General features: G+C 41.5%; 1 pseudogene; it reads right to left on the reverse strand.

Annotated features, from left to right (window-relative positions):
- Positions 1 to 10,055: 10,055 nt before the first annotated feature.
- LOC145358114 (peptidyl-prolyl cis-trans isomerase A pseudogene) lies at positions 10,056 to 10,370 on the reverse strand (annotated as a pseudogene).

A 10,370-nucleotide genomic window follows, 5' to 3' on the forward strand; every position in this document is an offset into this window, starting at 1 on the left:
TCAATGAAGTACAATGATTTGTCTTAACACAAGCCCTCATATGATCTTTCTTGTCTTAACATTAATTGGAAGAAAACAGATAGATTGACGGTTAGATTTTCACCTGCCTGCTTTATCAGCTCCTCAAATTGTATGCAATAAATAATTTGCAACTACAATGCAAAATTAAGGCATTGCTTTATTCTCAAGCTGATCTGTCTCTTCACTGGCCGTCGGTGGGAGCTGCAAAACTTATAGATCAGTAAGGTCAGTAAGATTTCAGACTTACTCATTGATCAGAAAAGAAAATAGACTAAACCAGATCTGTTAAATTAAAAAAATGTTGTTAAATATGTACTTGAACAGGTTATACAGGATATTAGTATTTGAGTTGAATGATCCTCTCAGGCACTTGTCTTTAGACTAGTTGTAATGACCTCATTAATTATGTACCCAGGAGTTTAGCGCCATATTCCCTGATGGACTAGACATGATGATGTATGTTTCGCCATTCTATCTGGCTGCCATATTGAAAAGACATCCAATATCACTCACCCCGCTGTTGAAGAAAGAAAATGGACCTCTTGACAAAGAAGATGGATCTCCAAGAACTCTGAGACTGGAAGAGGGGTTTCCTCAGTGACACTATCTGGAAAATCCATCTGTAGATGCTCCCACCAGCCACTGCTGTGGTGGTTCAGGGTTGTTGACAATCTCTATCTCCAAACTCTGGAGACAGCAATGGACATTGTTCAGGTGAATCCCATCCTCTGCATGCCACGTTGTTCCGGATGTGCTCTGGATCCACTGTTTTTCCTGCTAGTGTCACAGACAATCAAGCACGAATGGAAGATTCCAGTCAGGCCTTCATCTACATCCCATTAGCTGGATGTAATTCAGATCTATGCTGGCCTCCAGTGGGTTTCTTGATCCGCCATGATAGGCACAAGCAGAAATTCCTGTGGGAAATTCAAGCCAGCATAAACTGATTTTTGTATTCCTGCTGAATCCTTGCCTTTTATCTCTGCTCTTCTCTCTTTCTTCTTAATTGGGACCTATTCCTGTCTGGGACTCCCTTTTGGGACCTTTCCCTGCCCCCTCCCCTTGTTCCCTGTCTCTGACTTCTTTGGGAGCTCCCCATATTCTTTTCGTATCTCCTGCCTAGGACTCTTCTCTGATGATTGTGTCCACCCTTGGGTCATAGGACAGGGGTTTCACACCATTTATTTTAGTTTTCCTGATCTACAAAACACTAGATTGGCTATGTGCTATCGACTCCTGGTTTGCACATGGGCAAAAGTCTGGCTTTCCAATCTTCCAGCTTGATGAGAAAGTAAGTTGGATCTTGTAACATTCCTGTGAGTTTTCATTTTAACATAAGAACATAAGAACATAAGAAATAGGAGCAGGAGTAGGCCATCTAGCCCTTTGAGCCTGCCCCGCCATTCAATAAGATCATGGCTGATCTGTCGTGGCTCAGTTCCACTTTCCCGCCCTCTCCCCATAACCCTTAATCCCCTCTCTTATCAAAAACCCATCAACCCGCGTCTTAAAAATATTTAGCGAGGCAGCCTCCACCACTTCAACGGGCAGAGAATTCCAGAGATTCACCACCCTTTGAGTGAAGAAGTTCCTCCTCAACTCCGTTCTAAACCGCCCCCCCCTTTATCTTGAGGCTGTGCCCCCTAGTCCTACTGTCTTTTTTGAGCGGGAAGAGTCTCTCCACCTCTATCCTATCCATCCCATTCATCATCTTATACGTCTCAATGAGATCTCCCCTCATTCTTCTAAACTCTAACGAGTACAAGCCTAGTTTATTCAGCCTCTCCTCATAGCTCAACCCCCTCAACTCCGGTATCAGCCTAGTAAACCTCCTCTGCACTCCCTCCAAGGCCAAAATATCTTTGCGCAGGTGCGGCGAACAAAACTGCACACAGTACTCCAGCTGCGGCCTCACCAATGCCCTATACAGCTGCAGCAAGACCTCCCTACTTTTATATTCAATCCCCCTCGCTATGAAGGCCATTTTGTTACATACTGATCACTGATTCCTCCTCTATTGGAATTTCTGTCCTTTTAGGAAACAGTCCATAGTTACTTCCAGCTTCCATGAGTTCCTGGACCTTTGTTTTGCCAAACAGGAAGTTTGAGTGACTTTCTCCAGGCACTTTCTTCAGTTTTTGGAGGGTTGTATAAAGCACATTCCAATGATTATTCTTACACCTGACCATGCCAGGACAAATGTATTAGAATCTGTAGAAGTCCGCAAGGCGCATCTCTTCAACAAGAAATTGTATTCTTCCTGCATCCAGCAGCAGCTTGCAAATTCAACCATCCTTTTTGTACTACTGACTACATGAAACCTTTCCTGTTTGTCTGTGATACTCACTAGTTTTTAGGAATAAAAAGAACATCACATGAAAATTGCCAGTTGCTTAGTAACTTGATCTTTGGATTTCTTCGGTCTATTTTTAGCTGCAAATATTTTTATTTACCACTCTTAACCTGATCTCAAAAATGATTTCAACTGCCCTCTTCCCATGGCAATGTGAAATATATTAACATGCAGTTCTGGCAAGGATTCCTGCATAACATTGGGATGACTGAGATATGGGAATGATCCTTGCAAAATAATGTACTGGAGAAAACTTTCACTCTTATGTTTCAGGGTTTCTGTGATGTGCATGAGCCTACTCACATTTGAAATAGAAAATCAATCAATTCTCATTGTGATTGCATCTAGGTAGAAATACTAAATAGTTATTCTTGATATCATCTCCTTGTCATCTTCAAAGTAGATGAACGGCATATAGGATAACTGTCTAGAACCAATATCTGTACAATTTCTGGAATTTTAGGAGACTCAGAGTCTGCTCATTGGTAAACTCAGAGATTGCTGCCATTGACTCCAAGCATAAATACCTTGCACATTCTACCCTCCTTCAAAGTCTAACAATCAAACCAACCTGTCAAAACAGGTTTTTAAATCCTATTTTAAAGCTATATGCCAAAGTATAATAATCTTATAACAGCATATGTCTAACACTTACATACTTCAACCTGCAGTCCTCTGATGAATGCCAAATGATTGAATTTGCTTTCAAACTGATGCATTGCCAGATATTGAGTTATTAGAGAATAGAAATGCAGAATTGATCAATCAATGAACAACTTTTCTATTGTTTTACTGCAGGAGGACTGATGGGCTCCAAGACAATTTTATATCTCATGTTATATGGGTTCATTGTTTGACATCCCAATTTATTGCAGCCTTGTCAACCTGTGAATTTGAACTTTTCCTTAAAAGACTAATATCCCAATGTTTAATAACTTGCAATCCAGATTTTTTTTAAATCACAGATGAAAATTGACTGATTTTCAATTTCAAACGTGGGTAGACTAATGCACATTAAAAAAACTCTGAAACGTAAGGGGCATAGTGGTTAGTACTGCTGCCTCACAGCACCTGGGACCTGAGTTCAATTCCTGGCTTGGGTCATTGTCTGTGTGGAGTTTGCATGTTCTCCCCATGTCTGCGTGGGTTTCTGTTAGGTGCTCCAAATTAGGTGCTCTAAATTAGTTAGGTGCTCCCACAGTCCAAAAGATGTGCTTGTTAGAGTCATAGCATAGAGCCATAGCATCCTACAGTGCAGAGGGAGGCCATTCGGCCCATTGAGTCTGCACCAACCACAATTCCACCTAGGCCCTATTTCCATAACCACATGCATCTACCTTAGTTAGTTCCACCTGAACTAAGGGGCAACTTAGCATGGCCAATGCATTTACCCTGCACATCTTTGGACTGTGGGAAGAAATCAGAGCACCTGGAGGAAACCCACACAGACATGGGAAGAATATGCAAACTCCCCACAGGCAGTGACCCAAGCCGAGCATTGAACCCGAGTCCCTGGCACTGTGAGGCAGCAGTGCTAATCGCTGTTCCACTGTGTGACCCCACAGTCTGAAAGATGTACCGGTTAGATACATTGACCATGCTGACTTCTCCTTCAGTGTACCCGAACAGGTGCCGGAGTGTGGCAACTAGGGGATTTTCACAGTAACTTCATTGCAATATTAATGTAAGCCTACTTGTGACACTAATAAATGAACTTTAAAACTTAGAAAAAAGTTTTCTTCTGTATACTTCTTTGTGATGGGTCATTCCCATATCTGAGTCAACCCTGTTTACATGTGAAACCTTGCCAGAACTGGAAAAAGGGACTGGAAATAAAAACTGAACAGGATCCTAACCTTTTATCATTTTCTGCTTCAGCTACAACTACCTGCCTTGTCTTATACAACTTAAAACTGCAGAGAGCTGCAGTCCCAGGCTGATCAATTCTTTCACTCCCCCTCACTTAATGATGTGTTGAGTTGTTGGTTAACAACATATCAGAACAGGTAAAAACAAATGACTGCGGGGGCTGGAATCTGAACTCAAAAGAGAAAATGCTGGAAAATCTTTGTCAGAGGGTCATCGAGACTCGAAACGTCAGCTCTTTTCTCTGCTTACAGATGCTGAGACATATCAGAGCAGTTTGTTCTTAGCAGTTCCTGTGCTGTGCTTTCCCATAAGCTTTCATAAATAGCGACCAAAGATTTTCTAGAAAGAATAGAGGGCAGAAGAAGTTTAAACTCTGAGGGATCATTTTACTGACTATCTGGAAGCATGGCTGTATTTCAGGTGAACACGTATTCTGTTTCCCATCACTGCTAGAACACGAATTAAGAGTACCTCATGGAACAGCTGATTAAACTGACTGAAATCTACCACAAGAACCCTTCCAAACTAATTCTAATTTTTTTAAAAAAAGTCAGATAATATCAGTGAGTAAATGCTTCCTGTGTTTTCTGTTAAGATCAAATAAATATTTGACATACACATGTAAGCCAAAATTAGTGCCCTACATTCCAACCCAACTTCTTTACAGGATAATTCGATACCTTTGACTATAAGCTACTGTATAAATAAAGCTTCAAAGCACTCAATTCAATCCACTATAGTGGGTCTCTTATGGTGATGTAATGTATCATCAACTTCAATAGAGGCTAGCTTGGAAATGGGAGTCACTCTGAGTGTTTGAAACGGTCGAGTTGTAATCGAACCCCCAGTAACTAGCCACGTTTAATTACTTGGAATCAGATGATAATAGAACCCAGGTATCCTGCCCTACATAAAAGATTGGCTTCAGGGCAACGGGTTCTGGAGGGAAGAGGGAGAGAAATCTAAAATTTACCTCAGTTAAGAAGTCACGTAACTCCAACAACAAATGATACAACGCCCAGGTGCATGAATTAAAACAAAAGGTCTGTTTTTAAAAAGGCATTATTTTACTTAATGTTTAAAAAAATAGCGGGGGTGGTTCTGTGGAATGGTGTATCTGAGGTCTAACCAAAAAAAAAGCAAGGTCGCCACTGTTTTATACCAAGTGACGAAGTCAAATTGTATTTGAATTACATTTTTTGACTGGAGCTTGCAAGTATCGCGTTGCACGAATAATTAGACCCTGCGGTTTGTGGTGACTGAATAAATCAAATGTGTTTTTTCTTCCCTGAATATGGGAGTGGGGGATTTGGAAGAGTGATAATCTGCAATTGTGTGCATCTTTCAGAGCCCCGCATCCGTGGCCTTGACCAATCATATTTCAAGTACCGGCAATCTGGCCAGGGCTATTAAGTTGTCAAAGAATTAAGAGTTACATTTGAAAATGTGTTATTCATAAGGCAGAATTTATGGTTGGAGTGGTTATAAATGGCTATAAATCAATGGTGGCCTGGTCAAGGATGACATTCTACACTCAATGTATTGTGTAAAGAAATAAAGACATTGTCCAGTAATAGAGGCCGATGCCGTGTTCAGAGGACATTTCTCTAGCAAGGATATAAATATATATATAGTCCGCAACATTTGTAAAGGATCTGATTTCTGATTGAACTGCTGGGAAGCGCTATTTAATATGTTAGTATGTCCATTAATGAAGGCGATTTTTAAATTTGATTTGATTTATTATTGTCACAAATATTGGGATTCCGTGAAAAGTATTATTTCCTGCGCGCTATACAGGCAAAACATACCCGTTCGTAGAGTATATAGGAGAGAAAGGAAGGAAAGTGCGCAGAATGTATGTTGCAGTGTTGTAGCGTGTAGGGCAGCAAAGTATACGATTAATGAACAGGGAGATTGAATGTATTTTTAGAACATTTCTTACCTGATCCAAACCCCTTTTAATGCTATCTCTTTTTAGCGCATATTTAAAATGTGCAAAACTTTAAATTCTAATGGTTTTAGTCACTCAATCATTTGACATGTACCAATTTCCATTCCTTCTTCTCCTATCTCACTCACTTGCGATTGATTGGTGGCACAGCAGTTAGCCCTGCTACCATAGCATCAAGGACCCAGGTTCGATTCCCGGCTTGCGTCACTGTCTGTGTGGAATCTATACGTCCTCCCAGTGTCTGCGTGGGTTTCCTCTGGTTGTTCCAGTTTCCTCCCACAATCTGAAAGACGTGCTAGTTAGGTGCAATAGCCATGCTAAATTCTCCCTCAGTGTACCCAGGTGGGCATGGCGGATAGGGAATGTGAACTGAGGATTCGTTGTGGTATTAATTTCAGCCTACTTGGGATTAATAATAAAACAAATAACTATAAACCTATTTCAATAAGAATTCATCTTGACAATATGCATGTTAATTGGAATGAAACCCACCATTTTTTCCAAAAATATACTTTATTGATAAATCTATGAGAACATTACAAACATTCAAAATGACTATTACACAAAAAGAAATTCAGGTTTTTTACATACATCAGATAGAATTCTGAAACGCTTCAATAAAGGATACATTTCAGACATTTTACAATGGTCTTACAAATGTTGCAATGTTATTTAAAGGTTGTCGACATCGAAAAAGTTACATTCCGAGGTGCTTCAGTACAACTGAGAAGCATGTAATACTCAAAATATATACTCAGTGAGTCAGTAAAACTCACTTGTTTTCAACATTCAGGCAGAGCAACTGTGCAAGTCCTAAGACAATGACTTTTCTGGGACAGAGTTTTCGCCTTTTAAATAGCTTATTTTATTCAATATGTTCTTCACCTGATTCGGATAGTAGCAGATGCTCTGTTCACACAGAAGTTTTTATTTGTAAGAGGAGTTGCCACAGGTGCAATTTTGACGCAAATAGGCGCAGAGGATTGATAATTAAAGCATGGCAGTACGTTGGAAAATGTATGAGAGGCTGAATTGGGGATCAAAACAGAAAGTTCTGGAAAATCCCAACAACTTTGGCAGCATCTCTGCAGGGAAAAACAAAACTAACTTTTTTTTAAATCCTTTTTCAGGATGTAGGTGGCACTGGCTAGGCCAGCACATATTACCCATCCGTAATTGCCCTTGAGAAGGTGGTGATGAACTGCCTTCTTGGACTGCTGCAGCCCCTGTTAGGGAGGGGAGGGGGGTGGTCCAGGATTTTGATTCACTAATGGTGATATATTTCCAGGAAGATGAGTGACTTGGAGGGGAATTTCCGTGATGGTGTTCCGAAATATCTGCTGTTCTTGTCCTTACAGTGGCAGAGTTTGTGGGTTGGGATGGAGCCTTGGGGAGGAGTCCTGGATTTGAGCCAGGATGGGAAGTTTAAAGTCCTGCAGTTGTTGGATGGGATGAGCCTGAAGACGGGTGAAGGGAACATTGTAGAGCTAGGCTGTGGATAGCAGAGATTTTGGAAGAGTTAAAAAGAAAACGGATCCTTTCCATCTAGAAGAATAATTCAGAGAGATATCATAACACTATCTCAAACTCGCTGGCAAACTGGCGAACAGAAGCCGCACAAATCTCGCTGTGTTTTCCTCAAACGTGTGGTTGTATTTCCCTGCTATTTCAACTGAACTCGTCTCCGAGGCAGTATAGGGACTCAAGCTTGCTGCCATTTTGCCCAGCTGTGGTAAAGATGTTCTTTGAGATCTAAGCATAGCAATTTCTCCACCTCCTCCGTGAAATGTGCATAACACCCGCCTCCTTCTCACCTGCCCTCCCGCAACACTTCAGATAGCCCCGGAAGGACATAACAACTATCGGCTGAAATAAGCAGGTCCATTGTGTGAGTCGTTGTCTTATAGAAAATCTCATCTGGGCTATTCTATAGGGCTTCAGTAACACACATTTCTTGAAAATTAATTACTGTTCAGAATTTTTGTAGAGATGAATTTAGATCCAAATCATTCCCCACAGCAATATCAGAAGTTCTCACAGGATGGTGATTGCATGAGATTTGAAAACGGCTAACCCCTAACCCTGGTGAATTCCACCTTGCCGACAAATGAAAAGTAGCTTGTCAAAAAAGTAACACCCGCACTGTCACTTTCGAAACACAATGTTACGTTGTATAATAAAGGTAATAGATATTAGCAATCAGCAGTATTAAACAGGACTTCGCAGCTGACTTACCCCTGAAAGTTACGCGACAAATGGTTGAAACCATTATTAATAAACACACTTCTTAGATACACAATTGACGTCCTGCATTTGCACTCTTGTGATAGTGGGAGTGTCAGAATGATTTATAGAAAGTGTAAAGATTTTTCTGTTGGATTGCCAGCCCTCCAGGCAATCTGTAATGTTGTATGGTCAGTGCATTTTATTGGAGCTGTTAAAATATTCCCAGGAAATCCAAACCAGCTGCCTGTTTTCTATTGTCTACTGAGAAAGCCCAGGATGCACATCAAATGCCGTGTTCTGGCCATTTGAAAACAGGTGGGGCCACCATACGCACTGACCTCTGGCTGCCCTCTCAATTGAGTCTTTAATGTCAGCATCTCCAGTCATTGAATTAGCAGAGTAAGAGGGCACCATAACAGAACAGAGAGAGCACTGCCAAACCAAGAGAATTCACTCCAATCCAGGGCCTTTGACCATATGCGCCTAATTCATCTTGTACAGCATTCCACTGCCATAACCTTTAGGAGCAGAATGAGGCCATTTGGCCCATCGAGTTTGCTCTGCCATTCAATCATGGCTGATAAATTTCTCAACCCCATTCTCCCTCCTTTTCCCCCATAACCTTTTACCCCCATGCCAATCAAGAACACATCTATCTCTGTCTTAAGTACACTTAATGACCCGACCTTCACAGCTTTCTGTGACAATGAATTCCATAGATACACCACCATCTGGCTGAAGAAACTCCTCCATACCTCGGTTCTAAAGGATCGAGCCTTTACTCTGAGGCTGTGCCCTCGGATCCAATCTCTCCCACTAATGGAAACATCTTTCCCATGTCCAGGCCTTTCAGTATTCTGTAAGTTTCAATGAAATCCCAACATTTCTTCTGCCTGTTTCACGCCTAGTGTTTGCTTGTTACACTTTGCCTCTTCACATCACTGTTTTACCATTTGGACATTTTCACTGAGACATTTTGTACAATACGCTCTTAAATTTGCATCCCATATTAGTGTTCATTGCATCTGTTTAGGGTATTTTTTAAGACTCCATTTGCATGCTGCCCAGGATTTGTGTTGCCATTTAGAAGAAATTCATTGCTGGCTATTCTATAGCCTGGGGCATGAAGGAGAAAAATGCAGCTGTGTATGTGGACAAATCCCAGATCGATTTGGAGAGAAATATAAGGAGCTTCATTATTCTGCCAGCCAACTTTCTCTCTCTCTCTCTGTCTCTCTCTAATGGTGCAGGGAGTTTTTTAAAGTGCAAATGATCACATTTTATTTAAATTGTTCAATTCCATTTGAGTCAGGGAAGTTACAGTGCAGAAGGAGGCTATTCGGCCCATCAAGCCTGCACCAATAACAATCCCACCCAGGCCATATCCCCGTAACCCCATGTATTTACCCTGTTAATCATCCTGACACTAAGGGGCAGTTTAGCATGGCCAATCTACCTAACCCATACATCTTTGAAATGTGGGAGGAAACCAGAGCAACTGGAGGAAACCCACACAGACACAGGGAGAACATGCAAACTCCACACAAACGGTGGCCCAAGGCCAGAATTGAATCCAGGCCCCTGGTGCTGTGAGGCAGCAGTGCTAACCACTGTGCCACCCCTTAATTACAATTAGTTTAGCTGCCCACAATTGGAGGTGATACCCTCCTTGGGGGTTTTCCCACCTTGGCTGCCCAATTTTTCCATCACCTCACACCTTCCATCCTGCTACCGCAGAACCAAATACAACATTTTCCATCCAGCAATTTCGTTTTCCCGGTGCAGAGAAAGAACTAGGGTCCATTTGTATTTGGCCCAACATTAACCATACACAGGATACCATATCCTGTGTGCTTCCAGCTGAAAATTCTCATCCTTAAACCTTTCACCATAAATGGACTTCCCACTAGTACCCTTATACTTTGTGAAGTCACCACCCTGGCACAT

Source organism: Carcharhinus amblyrhynchos, chromosome 25 (genome assembly GCF_965287045.1).
Source record: "Carcharhinus amblyrhynchos chromosome 25, sCarAmb.v2.hapA, whole genome shotgun sequence".
NCBI classification, from domain to species: domain Eukaryota; kingdom Metazoa; phylum Chordata; class Chondrichthyes; order Carcharhiniformes; family Carcharhinidae; genus Carcharhinus; species Carcharhinus amblyrhynchos.